The 14,497-nt window shown below is 45.6% G+C and overlaps 4 non-coding genes across 4 annotated transcripts; all 4 read left to right on the top strand.

Moving 5' to 3' along the window:
* The first annotated feature begins 939 nt into the window (after positions 1-939).
* Positions 940-1,013, top strand: trnan-guu (transfer RNA asparagine (anticodon GUU)). Its single transcript has one exon. It is a non-coding gene; the product is annotated as a tRNA-Asn (tRNA).
* A 6,533-nt stretch (positions 1,014-7,546) lies between these two features.
* Positions 7,547-7,620, top strand: trnan-guu (transfer RNA asparagine (anticodon GUU)). Its single transcript has one exon. It is a non-coding gene; the product is annotated as a tRNA-Asn (tRNA).
* A 4,338-nt stretch (positions 7,621-11,958) lies between these two features.
* Positions 11,959-12,032, top strand: trnah-gug (transfer RNA histidin (anticodon GUG)). Its single transcript has one exon. It is a non-coding gene; the product is annotated as a tRNA-His (tRNA).
* A 2,135-nt stretch (positions 12,033-14,167) lies between these two features.
* trnan-guu (transfer RNA asparagine (anticodon GUU)) lies at positions 14,168-14,241 on the top strand. Its single transcript has one exon. It is a non-coding gene; the product is annotated as a tRNA-Asn (tRNA).
* Positions 14,242-14,497: the final 256 nt, after the last annotated feature.

The following is a 14,497-nucleotide window of genomic DNA, read 5'->3' as shown; positions in this document are numbered from 1 at the left end:
ACTCAGTCCCGCCGTTCATTTAAAATACCTGTCGAGCACGATAGATCTTAAAACCAGAGACGTTCACCATCCTGACTGCACATATCCATTCCAGTAGCGAAAGGGGGAGCACTGGCTCCGGCCAGTTCTGATATAGCACGAGGCTTGTCAATCAAGTCATGCTCCACCCAGCCCAGATTGAGTCACCTACCAGGTCGCAGTTTACTGTGTGTCAGAACCTGCCCCTCAGGTGTGGGAGATTCCAAGCTTAGTCTGTCGGTTAAAAGGGCATGGGGGCAGATTGGCCTTTTGCCATGTGGCAGTATCCTCAATAAAAGCCTCTTTGCCTGGGAAACCGGGTCTAACGGTAGCTACCTGGAGACGAACCGTCAACATTGTGAGTGCAAAAGCAAACGAATGGTGGATGCTGGAAATCTGAAATGAAAAGAGAAAATGCAGGAAATGCGCAGCAACTCAGGCAGCACATCTGGAAAGACAAACAGTGTTACACTTTCTGGTGGGTAGCCTTTCTTCACAACTGGATAAAGGTTAGTGATTGAACAGGTATAAAGCGAGTGCAGAGGCAGAGGGAAAGGCGAAGGGGCAAGGTCTGGGATAGGGTGGAACTGTGGCCTGGAGAGTTTGTCTGTCAGGGGAAAGATTTCCGCAGCAGAACAGTGTGACATTGTTAAATGAGCTCTGTTTTGTGCTTCGTACAATTGTTGAATTGCCGCAACCGTTTTGACATTGTCCCCTTGTGAAATGGTTCTCCGACTGACGGAAAAAGTGCTGGGGAGAAATTTTGATTTGTACCACCAGATGGCAGAGATAAACAGATACCACCCCGCAGCGTCGATCTGGAAAAGCTGATGACTGGCAGGATTCTCCAGCTCACACGACCTGAGACTCGAATTCATTGAAACACTGGTTTGCAGTGTCTTGGGTGATTTGGCTGTGGTCGTCTCTGTGGCGCAATTGGCTAGCGCGTTCGGCTGTTAATCGAAAGGTTGGTGGTTCAAACCCACCCAGGGACGTCGGCCATTATTGAGCGTTTTACTTAGCGCCCCTGGACGTGCTTGTTCTACTCTCTGTGTTTGCATTGGTGTCTTCTTTTCCTGATTATTTAACAACGCTGCTCTGATCCATTACCTGACTGTTTCCATGCATTCATGATAAGCAATTTTCAATGAAATGAGCAAAAACCATGCACAGACGTCGAACCCATATATTAAGGACGGTCGGGCTTCGAAAAAAGCAATGCAAATTCATTCAATGGCTGCACAATCTGGGACTGTTCCACCGCTGGGATTAGGGAAAACAAGTTGAATGCGGTGGACCATTTTAATGATATTTTACCTGCATCAAATACGTTCACTTTTATTGATGTACACTAAAAGTCCCTGGCTGACATTGTTCCAGTCCACTGCTGACAGCTGATCAAAGCAGGTGTGGAATTGCTCGTGACAGCTGAGCACCAAGCGCTGAATTTTCTTCAGTTTTCAAATCCAATTCCACACATCGTGACTCAGAATCACTGCTGTGAGAGTGGGAAATCGCTGCAAATACTCAACAGGACGGGCAACTTGTGAAAACTCTTTCAATTTTTGTTGTACAAACTTTTCTTAAAACTTCAAACTGGACCATATGGCAATATAAAGCGTGTGTGTGTGTCTGTGGCTGTGGCTGTGATGGTTCTATCGAAACTGAGAGTCTTGATGTTATGAGGGCGATGCATTGTGAGTGTGTCAGTTGTAAATCTCCTTTTATTTTGATAATATATATCAGGTTCTAAATATATAAATATTGTGCACTTGAGTATTATGGGTGTATCAGTGTGCTCATTCTGAATAAATGTGTGTTTGTGTGTGCGTGTGTTACTTCTCAATGTATTTGTGTGTATCTGTGTTGTGTATACAATTTTCTATGTGTCAAAGCAAAGTAAGAGAGCAATAAATAAGCAGAAAGTACACATAAACTCACACAATGCCACAACACGGTTCAGAAACATGCACACAAACTCACACAGTCCGACAAAACGGTTCAGAAACCCGCAGACAAACTCACACAGTCCTAGAACACCGTTCAGAGACACATTAAACTCACAGCGTCCCACAACACGCTGCAAAGCCACACACAAACTCACACGGTCCCACAGCACGGTTCAGAGACATACACAAACTTACACAGTCCCACAACACGGTTCAGACACGCACACACAATCTCACTCAGTCCCGCCGTTCATTTAAAATACCTGTCGAGCACGATAGATCTTAAAACCAGAGACGTTCACCATCCTGACTGCACATATCCATTCCAGGAGCGAAAGGGGGAGCACTGGCTCCGGCCAGTTCTGTTAGAGCACGAGGCTTGTCAATCAAGTCATGCTCCACCCAGCCCAGATTGAGTCACCTACCAAATCGCAGTTTACTGTGTGTCAGAACCTGCCCCTCAGGTGTGGGAGATTCCAAGCTTAGTCTGTCGGTTAAAAGGGCATGGGGGCAGATTGGCCTTTTGCCATGTGGCAGTATCCTCAAAAAAAGCCTCTTTGCCTGGGAAACCGGGTCTAACGGTAGCTACCTGGAGACGAACCGTCAACATTGTGAGTGCAAAAGCAAACGAATGGTGGATGCTGGAAATCTGAAATGAAAAGAGAAAATGCAGGAAATGCGCAGCAACTCAGGCAGCACATCTGGAAAGACAAACAGTGTTAGACTTTCTGGTGGGTAGCCTTTCTTCACAACTGGATAAAGGTTAGAGATTGAACAGGTATAAAGCGAGTGCAGAGGCAGAGGGAAAGGCGAAGGGGCAAGGTGTGGGATAGGGTGGAACTGTGGCCTGGAGAGTTTGTCTGTCAGGGGAAAGATTTCCGCAGCAGAACAGTGTGACATTGTTAAATGAGCTCTGTTTTGTGCTTCGTACAATTGTTGAATTGCCGCAACCGTTTTGACATTGTCCCCTTGTGAAATGGTTCTCCGACTGACGGAAAAAGTGCTGGGGAGAAATTTTGATTTGTACCACCAGATGGCAGAGATAAACAGATACCATCCCGCAGCGTCGATCTGGAAAAGCTGATGACTGGCAGGATTCTCCAGCTCACACGACCTGAGACTCGAATTCATTGAAACACTGGTTTGCAGTGTCTTGCGTGATTTTGCTGTGGGCGTCTCTGTGGCGCAATTGGCTAACGCGTTCGGCTGTTAATTGAAAAGTTGGTGGTTCAAGCTCACCCAGGGACGTCGGCCCTGATTGAGCGTTTCACTTAGCGCCCCTGGACGTGCTTGTTCGACTCTCTGTGTTTGCATTGGTGTCTTCTTTTCCTGATTATTTAACAACGCTGCTCTGATCCATCACCTGACTGTTTCCATGCATTCATGATAAGCAATTTTCAATGAAATGAGCAAAAACCATGCACAGACGTCGAACCCATATATTAAGGTCTGTCGGGCTTCGAAAAAAGCAATGCAAATTCATTCAATGGCTGCACAATCTGGGACTGTTCCACCGCTGGGATTAGGGAAAACAAGTTGAATGCGGTGGACCATTTTAATGATATTTTACCTGCATCAAATAAGTTCACTTTTATTGATGTACACTAAAAGTCCCTGGCTGACATTGTTCCAGTCCACTGCTAACAGCTGATCAAAGCAGGTGTGGAATTGCTCGTGACAGCTGAGCACCAAGCGCTGAATTTTCTTCAGTTTTCAAATCCAATTCCACACATCGTGACTCAGAATCACTGCTGTGAGAGTGGGAAATCGCTGCAAATACTCAACAGGACGGGCAACTTGTGAAAACTCTTTCAATTTTTGTTGTACAGACTTTTCTTAAAACTTCAAACTGGACCATATGGCAATATAAAGCGTGTGTGTCTGTCTGTGGCTGTGGCTGTGATGGTTCTATCGAAACTGAGAGTCTTGATGTTATGAGGGCGATGCATTGTGAGTGTGTCAGTTGTAAATCTCCTTTTATTTTGATAATATATATCAGGTTCTAAATATATAAATATTGTGCACTTGAGTATTATGGGTGTATCAGTGTGCTCATTCTGAATAAATGTGTGTGTGTGTGCGTGTGTTACTTCTCAATGTATTTGTGTGTATCTGTGTTGTGTATACATTTTTCTATGTGTCAAAGCAAAGTAAGAGAGCAATAAATAAGCAGAAAGTACACATAAACTCACACAATGCCACAACACGGTTCAGAAACATGCACACAAACTCACACAGTCCGACAAAACGGTTCAGAAACCCGCAGACAAACTCACACAGTCCGAGAACACCGTTCAGAGACACATTAAACTCACAGCGTCCCACAACACGCTGCAAAGCCACACACAAACTCACACGGTCCCACAGCACGGTTCAGAGACATACACAAACTTACACAGTCCCACAACACGGTTCAGACACGCACACACAATCTCACTCAGTCCCGCCGTTCATTTAAAATACCTGTCGAGCACGATAGATCTGAAAACCAGAGACGTTCACCATCCTGACTGCACATATCCATTCCAGGAGCGAAAGGGGGAGCACTGGCTCCGGCCAGTTCTGATATAGCACGAGGCTTGTCAATCAAGTCATGCTCCAACCAGCCCAGATTGAGTCATCTACCAGGTCGCAGTTTACTGTGTGTCAGAACCTGCCCCTCAGGTGTGGGAGATTCCAAGCTTAGTCTGTCGGTTAAAAGGGCATGGGGGCAGATTGGCCTTTTGCCATGTGGCAGTATCCTCAATAAAAGCCTCTTTGCCTGGGAAACCGGGTCTAACGGTAGCTACCTGGAGACGAACCGTCAACATTGTGAGTGCAAAAGCAAACGAATGGTGGATGCTGGAAATCTGAAATGAAAAGAGAAAATGCAGGAAATGCGCAGCAACTCAGGCAGCACATCTGGAAAGACAAACAGTGTTAGACTTTCTGGTGGGTAGCCTTTCTTCACAACTGGATAAATGTTAGAGATTGAACAGGCATAAAGCGAGTGCAGAGGCAGAGGGCAAGGCGAAGGGGCAGGGTCTGGGATAGGGTGGAACTGTGGCCTGGAGAGTTTGTCTGTCAGGGGAAAGATTTCCGCAGCAGAACAGTGTGACATTGTTAAATGAGCTCTGTTTTGTGCTTCGTACAATTGTTGAATTGCCGCAACCGTTTTGACATTGTCCCCTTGTGAAATGGTTCTCCGACTGACGGAAAAAGTGCTGGGGAGAAATTTTGATTTGTACCACCAGATGGCAGAGATAAACAGATACCATCCCGCAGCGTCGATCTGGAAAAGCTGATGACTGGCAGGATTCTCCAGCTCACACGACCTGAGACTCGAATTCATTGAAACACTGGTTTGCAGTGTCTTGCGCGAATTTGCTGCGGTCGTCTCTGTGGCGCAACTCGCTAGCGCGTTCGGCTGTTAACCAAGAGGTTGGTGGTTCAAGCCCACCCAGGAACGAAGGCCCTTATTGAGCGTTTCACTTAGCGCCCCTGGACGTGCTTGTTCTTCTCTCTGTGTTTGCATTGGTGTCTTCTTTTCCTGATTATTTAACAACGCTGCTCTGATCCATTACCTGACTGTTTCCATGCATTCATGATAAGCAATTTTCAATGAAATGAGCAAAAACCATGCACAGACGTCGAACCCATGCCAGATATATTAAGGTCGGTCGGGCTTCGAAAAAAGCAATGCAAATTCATTCAATGGCTGCACAATCTGGGACTGTTCCACCGCTGGGATTAGGGAAAACAAGTTGAATGCGGTGGTCCATTTTAATGATATTTTACCTGCATCAAATAAGTTCACTTTTATTGATGTACACTAAAAGTCCCTGGCTGACATTGTTCCAGTCCACTGCTAACAGCTGATCAAAGCAGGTGTGGAATTGCTCGTGACAGCTGAGCACCAAGCGCTGAATTTTCTTCAGTTTTCAAATCCAATTCCACACATCGTGACTCAGAATCACTGCTCTGAGAGTGGGAAATCGCTGCAAATACTCAACAGGACGGGCAACTTGTGAAAACTCTTTCAATTTTTGTTGTACAGACTTTTCTTAAAACTTCAAACTGGACCATATGGCAATATAAAGCGTGTGTGTGTGTCTGTGGCTGTGGCTGTCATGGTTCTATCGAAACTGTGAGTCTTGATGTTATGAGGGCGATGCATTGTGAGTGTGTCAGTTGTAAATCTCCTTTTATTTTGATAATATATATCAGGTTCTAAATATATAAATATTGTGCACTTGAGTATTATGGGTGTATCAGTGTGCTCATTCTGAATAAATGTGTGTGTGTGCGTGTGTTACTTCTCAATGTATTTGTGTGTATCTGTGTTGTGTATACATTTTTCTATGTGTCAAAGCAAAGTAAGAGAGCAATAAATAAGCAGAAAGTACACATAAACTCACACAGTGCCACAACACGGTTCAGAAACACGCACACAAACTCACACAGTCCGACAAAACGGTTCAGAAACCCGCAGACAAACTCACACAGTCCTAGAACACCGTTCAGAGACACATTAAACTCACAGCGTCCCACAACACGCTGCAAAGCCACACACAAACTCACACGGTCCCACAGCACGGTTCAGAGACATACACAAACTTACACAGTCCCACAACACGGTTCAGACACGCACACACAATCTCACTCAGTCCCGCCGTTCATTTAAAATACCTGTCGAGCACGATAGATCTTAAAACCAGAGACGTTCACCATCCTGACTGCACATATCCATTCCAGTAGCGAAAGGGGGAGCACTGGCTCCGGCCAGTTCTGATATAGCACGAGGCTTGTCAATCAAGTCATGCTCCACCCAGCCCAGATTGAGTCACCTACCAGGTCGCAGTTTACTGTGTGTCAGAACCTGCCCCTCAGGTGTGGGAGATTCCAAGCTTAGTCTGTCGGTTAAAAGGGCATGGGGGCAGATTGGCCTTTTGCCATGTGGCAGTATCCTCAATAAAAGCCTCTTTGCCTGGGAAACCGGGTCTAACGGTAGCTACCTGGAGACGAACCGTCAACATTGTGAGTGCAAAAGCAAACGAATGGTGGATGCTGGAAATCTGAAATGAAAAGAGAAAATGCAGGAAATGCGCAGCAACTCAGGCAGCACATCTGGAAAGACAAACAGTGTTAGACTTTCTGGTGGGTAGCCTTTCTTCACAACTGGATAAATGTTAGAGATTGAACAGGCATAAAGCGAGTGCAGAGGCAGAGGGCAAGGCGAAGGGGCAGGGTCTGGGATAGGGTGGAACTGTGGCCTGGAGAGTTTGTCTGTCAGGGGAAAGATTTCCGCAGCAGAACAGTGTGACATTGTTAAATGAGCTCTGTTTTGTGCTTCGTACAATTGTTGAATTGCCGCAACCGTTTTGACATTGTCCCCTTGTGAAATGGTTCTCCGACTGACGGAAAAAGTGCTGGGGAGAAATTTTGATTTGTACCACCAGATGGCAGAGATAAACAGATACCATCCCGCAGCGTCGATCTGGAAAAGCTGATGACTGGCAGGATTCTCCAGCTCACACGACCTGAGACTCGAATTCATTGAAACACTGGTTTGCAGTGTCTTGCGTGAATTTGCTGTGGTCGTCTCTGTGGCGCAATTGGCTAGCGCGTTCGGCTGTTAATCGAAAGGTTGGTGGTTTGAGCCCACCCAGGGACGTCGGCCCTGATTAAGCGTTTCACTTAGCGCCCCTCGACGTGCGTGTTCTACTCTCTGTGTTTGCATTGGTGTCTTCTTTTCCTGATTATTTAACAACGCTGCTCTGATCCATTTCCTGACTGTTTCCATGCATTCATGATAAGCAATTTTCAATGAAATGAGCAAAAACCCTGCACAGACGTCGAACCCATGCTAAATATATTAAGGTCGGTCGGGCTTCGAAAAAAGCAATGCAAATTCATTCAATGGCTGCACAATCTGGGACTGTTCCACCGCTGGGATTAGGGAAAACAAGTTGAATGCGGTGGACCATTTTAATGATATTTTACCTGCATCAAATAAGTTCACTTTTATTGATGTACACTAAAAGTCCCTGGCTGACATTGTTCCAGTCCACTGCTAACAGCTGATCAAAGCAGGTGTGGAATTGCTCGTGACAGCTGAGCACCAAGCGCTGAATTTTCTTCAGTTTTCAAATCCAATTCCACACATCGTGACTCAGAATCACTGCTGTGAGAGTGGGAAATCGCTGCAAATACTCAACAGGACGGGCAACTTGTGAAAACTCTTTCAATTTTTGTTGTACAGACTTTTCTTAAAACTTCAAACTGGACCATATGGCAATATAAAGCGTGTGTGTGTGTCTGTGGCTGTCATGGTTCTATCGAAACTGTGAGTCTTGATGTTATGAGGGCGATGCATTGTGAGTGTGTCAGTTGTAAATCTCCTTTTATTTTGATAATATATATCAGGTTCTAAATATATAAATATTGTGCACTTGAGTATTATGGGTGTATCAGTGTGCTCATTCTGAATAACTGTGTGTGTGTGTGTGCGTGTGTTACTTCTCAATGTATTTGTGTGTATCTGTGTTGTGTATACATTTTTCTCTGTGTCAAAGCAAAGTAAGAGAGCAATAAATAAGCAGAAAGTACACATAAACTCACACAATGCCACAACACGGTTCAGAAACACGCACACAAACTCACACAGTCCGACAAAACGGTTCAGAAACCCGCAGACAAACTCACACAGTCCTAGAACACCGTTCAGAGACACATTAAACTCACAGCGTCCCACAACACGCTGCAAAGCCACACACAAACTCACACGGTCCCACAGCACGGTTCAGAGACATACACAAACTTACACAGTCCCACAACACGGTTCAGACACGCACACACAATCTCACTCAGTCCCGCCGATCATTTAAAATACCTGTCGAGCACGATAGATCTTAAAACCAGAGACGTTCACCATCCTGACTGCACATATCCATTCCAGTAGCGAAAGGGGGAGCACTGGCTCCGGCCAGTTCTGATATAGCACGAGGCTTGTCAATCAAGTCATGCTCCACCCAGCCCAGATTGAGTCACCTACCAGGTCGCAGTTTACTGTGTGTCAGAACCTGCCCCTCAGGTGTGGGATATTCCAAGCTTAGTCTATCGGTTAAAAGGGCATGGGGTCAGATTGGCCTTTTGCCATGTGGCAGTATCCTCAAAAAAAGCCTCTTTGCCTGGGAAACCGGGTCTAACGGTAGCTACCTGGAGACGAACCGTCAACATTGTGAGTGCAAAAGCAAACGAATGGTGGATGCTGGAAATCTGAAATGAAAAGAGAAAATGCAGGAAATGCGCAGCAACTCAGGCAGCACATCTGGAAAGACAAACAGTGTTAGACTTTCTGGTGGGTAGCCTTTCTTCACAACTGGATAAAGGTTAGAGATTGAACAGGTATAAAGCGAGTGCAGAGGCAGAGGGCAAGGCGAAGGGGCAGGGACTGGGATAGGGTGGAACTGTGGCCTGGAGAGTTTGTCTGTCAGGGGAAAGATTTCCGCAGCAGAACAGTGTGACATTGTTAAATGAGCTCTGTTTTGTGCTTCGTACAATTGTTGAATTGCCGCAACCGTTTTGACATTGTCCCCTTGTGAAATGGTTCTCCGACTGACGGAAAAAGTGCTGGGGAGAAATTTTGATTTGTACCACCAGATGGCAGAGATAAACAGATACCATTCCGCAGCGTCGATCTGGAAAAGCTGATGACTGGCAGGATTCTCCAGCTCACACGACCTGAGACTCGAATTCATTGAAACACTGGTTTGCAGTGTCTTGCGTGATTTTGCTGTGGTCGACTCTGTGGCGCAATTGGCTAGCGCGTTTGGCTGTTAATCGAAAGGTTGGTGGTTTAAGCCCACCCAGGGACGTCGCCCCTTATTAAGCGTTTCATTATGCGCCCCTGGACGTGCGTTTTCTAATCTCTGTGTTTGCATTGTTGTCTTCTTTTCCTGATTATTTAACAACGCTGCTCTGATCCATTACCTGACTGTTTCCATGCATTCATGATAAGCAATTTTCAATGAAAAGAGAAAAAACCATGCACAGACGTCGAACCCATGCTAAATATATTAAGGTCGGTCGGGCTTCGAAAAAAGCAATGCAAATTCATTCAATGGCTGCACAATCTGGGACTGTTCCACCGCTGGGATTAGGGAAAACAAGTTGAATGCGGTGGACCATTTTAATGATATTTTACCTGCATCAAATAAGTTCACTTTTATTGATGTATACTAAAAGTCCCTGGCTGACATTGTTACAGTCCACTGCTAACAGCTGATCAAAGCAGGTGTGGAATTGCTCGTGACAGCTGAGCACCAAGCGCTGAATTTTCTTCAGTTTTCAAATCCAATTCCACACATCGTGACTCAGAATCACTGCTGTGAGAGTGGGAAATCGCTGCAAATACTCAAATGGACGGGCAACTTGTGAAAACTCTTTCAATTTTTGTTGTACAGACTTTTCTTAAAACTTCAAACTGGACCATATGGCAATATAAAGCGTGTGTGTGTGTCTGTGGCTATGACTGTCATGGTTCTATCGAAACTGTGAGTCTTGATGTTCTGAGGGCGATGCATTGTGAGTGTGTCAGTTGTAAATCTCCTTTTATTTTGATAATATATATCAGGTTCTAAATATATAAATATTGTGCACTTGAGTATTATGGGTGTATCAGTGTGCTCATTCTGAATAAATGTGTGTGTGTGTGTGCGTGTGTTACTTCTCAATGTATTTGTGTGCATCTGTGTTGTGTATACATTTTTCTATGTGTCAAAGCAAAGTAAGAGAGCAATAAATAAGCAGAAAGTACACATAAACTCACACAATGCCACAACACGGTTCAGAAACACGCACACAAACTCACACAGTCCGACAAAACGGTTCAGAAACCCGCAGACAAACTCACACAGTCCTAGAACACCGTTCAGAGACACATTAAACTCACAGCGTCCCACAACACGCTGCAAAGCCACACACAAACTCACACGGTCCCACAGCACGGTTCAGAGACATACACAAACTTACACAGTCCCACAACACGGTTCAGACACGCACACACAATCTCACTCAGTCCCGCCGTTCATTTAAAATACCTGTCGAGCACGATAGATCTTAAAACCAGAGACGTTCACCATCCTGACTGCACATATCCATTCCAGTAGCGAAAGGGGGAGCACTGGCTCCGGCCAGTTCTGATATAGCACGAGGCTTGTCAATCAAGTCATGCTCCAACCAGCCCAGATTGAGTCATCTACCAGGTCGCAGTTTACTGTGTGTCAGAACCTGCCCCTCAGGTGTGGGAGATTCCAAGCTTAGTCTGTCGGTTAAAAGGGCATGGGGGCAGATTGGCCTTTTGCCATGTGGCAGTATCCTCAATAAAAGCCTCTTTGCCTGGGAAACCGGGTCTAACGGTAGCTACCTGGAGACGAACCGTCAACATTGTGAGTGCAAAAGCAAACGAATGGTGGATGCTGGAAACCTGAAATGAAAAGAGAAAATGCAGGAAATGCGCAGCAACTCAGGCAGCACATCTGGAAAGACAAATAGTGTCAGACTTTCTGGTGCGTAGCCTTTCTTCACAACTGGATAAAGGTTAGAGATTGAACAGTTATAAAGCGAGTGCAGAGGCAGAGGGAAAGGCGAAGGGGCAAGGTGTGGGATAGGGTGGAACTGTGGCCTGGAGAGTTTGTCTGTCAGGGGAAAGATTTCCGCAGCAGAACAGTGTGACATTGTTAAATGAGCTCTGTTTTGTGCTTCGTACAATTGTTGAATTGCCGCAACCGTTTTGACATTGTCCCCTTGTGAAATGGTTCTCCGACTGACGGAAAAAGTGCTGGGGAGAAATTTTGATTTGTACCACCAGATGGCAGAGATAAACAGATACCATCCCGCAGCGTCGATCTGGAAAAGCTGATGACTGGCAGGATTCTCCAGCTCACACGACCTGAGACTCGAATTCATTGAAACACTGGTTTGCAGTGTCTTGGGTGATTTTGCTGTGGTCGTCTCTGTGGCGCAATTGGCTAGCGCGTTCAGCTGTGAACCGGAAGGTTGGTGGTTCAAGCCCACCCGGGGACGTCGACCCTGATTGAGCGTTTCACTTCGCGCCCCTGGACGTGCTTGTTCTACTCTCTGTGTTTGCATTGGTGTCTTCTTTTCCTGATTATTTAACAACGCTGCTCTGATCCATTACCTGACTGTTTCCATGCATTCATGATAAGCAATTGTCAATGAAATGAGCAAAAACCATGCACAGACGTCGAACCCATGCTAAATATATTAAAGTCGGTCGGGCTTCGAAAAAAGCAATGCAAATTCATTCAATGGCTGCACAATCTGGGACTGTTCCACCGCTGGGATTAGGGAAAACAAGTTGAATGCGGTGGACCATTTTAATGATATTTTACCTGCATCAAATAAGTTCACTTTTATTGATGTACACTAAAAGTCCCTGGCTGACATTGTTGCAGTCCACTGCTAACAGCTGATCAAAGCAGGTGTGGAATTACTCCTGACAGCTGAGCACCAAGCGCTGAATTTTCTTCAGTTTTCAAATCCAATTCCACACATCGTGACTCAGAATCACTGCTGTGAGAGTGGGAAATCGCTGCAAATACTCAACAGGACGGGCAACTTGTGAAAACTCTTTCAATTTTTGTTGTACAGACTTTTCTTAAAACTTCAAACTGGACCATATGGCAATATAAAGCGTGTGTGTGTGTCTGTGGCTGTGACTGTCATGGTTCTATCGAAACTGTGAGTCTTGATGTTATGAGGGCGATGCATTGTGAGTGTGTCAGTTGTAAATCTCCTTTTATTTTGATAATATATATCAGGTTCTAAATATATAAATATTGTGCACTTGAGTATTATGGGTGTATCAGTGTGCTCATTCTGAATAAATGTGTGTGTGTGTGTGCGTGTGTTACTTCTCAATGTATTTGTGTGTATCTGTGTTGTGTATACATTTTTCTATGTGTCAAAGCAAAGTAAGAGAGCAATAAATAAGCAGAAAGTACACATAAACTCACACAATGCCACAACACGGTTCAGAAACACGCACACAAACTCACACAGTCCGACAAAACGGTTCAGAAACCCGCAGACAAACTCACACAGTCCTAGAACACCGTTCAGAGACACATTAAACTCACAGCGTCCCACAACACGCTGCAAAGCCACACACAAACTCACACGGTCCCACAGCACGGTTCAGAGACATACACAAACTTACACAGTCCCACAACACGGTTCAGACACGCACACACAATCTCACTCAGTCCCGCCGTTCATTTAAAATACCTGTCGAGCACGATAGATCTTAAAACCAGAGACGTTCACCATCCTGACTGCACATATCCATTCCAGTAGCGAAAGGGGGAGCACTGGCTCCGGCCAGTTCTGATATAGCACGAGGCTTGTCAATCAAGTCATGCTCCACCCAGCCCAGATTGAGTCACCTACCAGGTCGCAGTTTACTGTGTGTCAGAACCTGCCCCTCAGGTGTGGGAGATTTCAAGCTTCGTCTGTCGGTTAAATGGGCATGGGGGCAGATTGGCCTTTTGCCATGTGGCAGTATCCTCAATAAAAGCCTCTTTGCCTGGGAAACCGGGTCTAACGGTAGCTACCTGGAGACGAACCGTCAACATTGTGAGTGCAAAAGCAAACGAATGGTGGATGCTGGAAATCTGAAATGGAAAGAGAAAATGCAGGAAATGCGCAGCAACTCAGGCAGCACATCTGGAAAGACAAACAGTGTTCGACTTTCTGGTGGGTAGCCTTTCTTCACAACTGGATAAAGGTTAGAGATTGAACAGGTATAAAGCGAGTGCAGAGGCAGAGGGAAAGGCGAAGGGGCAAGGTGTGGTTTAGGGTGGAACTGTGGCCTGGAGACTTTGTCTGTCAGGGGAAAGATTTCCGCAGCAGAACAGTGTGACATTGTTAAATGAGCTCTGTTTTGTGCTTCGTACAATTGTTGAATTGCCGCAACCGTTTTGACATTGTCCCCTTGTGAAATGGTTCTCCGACTGACGGAAAAAGTGCTGGGGAGAAATTTTGATTTGTACCACCAGATGGCAGAGATAAACAGATACCATCCCGCAGCGTCGATCTGGAAAAGCTGATGACTGGCAGGATTCTCCAGCTCACACGACCTGAGACTCGAATTCATTGAAACACTGGTTTGCAGTGTCTTGCATAATTGTGCGGTGGTCGTCTCTGTGGCGCAATTGGCTAGCGCGTTCGGCTGTTAATCGAAAAGTTGGTGGTTCAAGACCACCCAGAAACGTCGGCCCTGATTGAGCGTTTCACTTAGCGCCTCTGGACGTGCTTGTTCTACTCTCTGTGTTTGCATTGGTGTCTTCTTTTCCTGATTATTTAACAACGCTGCTCTGATCCATTACCTGACTATTTCCATGCATTCATGATAAGCAATTTTCAATGAAATGAGCAAAAACCATGCACAGACGTCGAACCCATGCTAAATATATTAAGGTCGGTCGGGCTTCGAAAAAAGCAATGCAAATTCATTCAATGGCTGCACA

This window comes from Heterodontus francisci, chromosome 22, assembly GCF_036365525.1.
Source record: "Heterodontus francisci isolate sHetFra1 chromosome 22, sHetFra1.hap1, whole genome shotgun sequence".
Lineage (NCBI taxonomy): Eukaryota > Metazoa > Chordata > Chondrichthyes > Heterodontiformes > Heterodontidae > Heterodontus > Heterodontus francisci.
The sequence above is the reverse complement of the archived record's forward strand: the minus strand, read 5'-3'. Positions and strand labels throughout refer to the sequence as shown.